Source organism: Etheostoma spectabile, chromosome 9 (genome assembly GCF_008692095.1).
Source record: "Etheostoma spectabile isolate EspeVRDwgs_2016 chromosome 9, UIUC_Espe_1.0, whole genome shotgun sequence".
Classification (NCBI taxonomy): domain Eukaryota; kingdom Metazoa; phylum Chordata; class Actinopteri; order Perciformes; family Percidae; genus Etheostoma; species Etheostoma spectabile.
In genome coordinates this window covers 10,750,300-10,750,987 of record NC_045741.1, presented here as the reverse complement: position 1 = coordinate 10,750,987, position 688 = coordinate 10,750,300, and the positions used below count along the sequence as shown (strand labels likewise).

Here is a 688-nt window from a genome sequence, read left to right as displayed (position 1 = left end):
CTTCCAACACAGAAGAAAATAAACAAACATGCTCATTAAAATTAATTTGTAAATAGACCTTGAGTCTAGTCAAGAGTATTTTACCTTAGGGGCGGCTGTGGCTCAGTGGTAGAACGGTTGCCTGCCAACCAGAAGGTTGGTGGTTTGATCCCCGCCCCATTGTCGAAGTGTCCTTGGGCAAGACACTGAACCCTGAGTTGCCCCCGGTGCTCGCATCGAGTGTGAATGTGTATGAATGGTTATCTGATGAGCAGGTGGCACCTTGTACGGCAGCCCGCACCAGTGGTGTAATGGTGAATGTTTCTGTAGAGTGAGCAGTTGTTAAGACTGGAAAAGCGCTATATAAATACAGCACATTTACATTTTACAAACAAATATTTCCAGTATTAAAAAATAATCACACTACTTTTGGCAATAAAAACAAACAAACAGACACCATTTACTTGACTTCTGTCCATGGGGAGGCTATAAATTGATTTTATTTGTAATTTATGTAAACCAAACCTTAAAATGGAACATTTTAACATCCCTTAAAGACATTCTAGTCTGTTCTGATGGGTGCTACCTCTGCTCCAGTTCACTGCACGGTAGCTTGTACCACCAGACTATTAAAGTGACAGTAAACCACTGAGAACTCACTAATGAACCTGTTTTTCACCAGTTTAAAGTGTCTACAGATTAAAAAAAA

At 40.3% G+C, this 688-nt stretch overlaps 1 protein-coding gene across 1 annotated transcript in view; it reads left to right on the top strand.

Annotated features, from left to right (window-relative positions):
• The window catches only part of tm4sf4 (transmembrane 4 L six family member 4), a 5,061-nt gene that overhangs the window by 3,256 nt on the left and 1,117 nt on the right, over window positions 1-688 (top strand). The gene's annotated exons all lie outside the window — the stretch shown is intronic.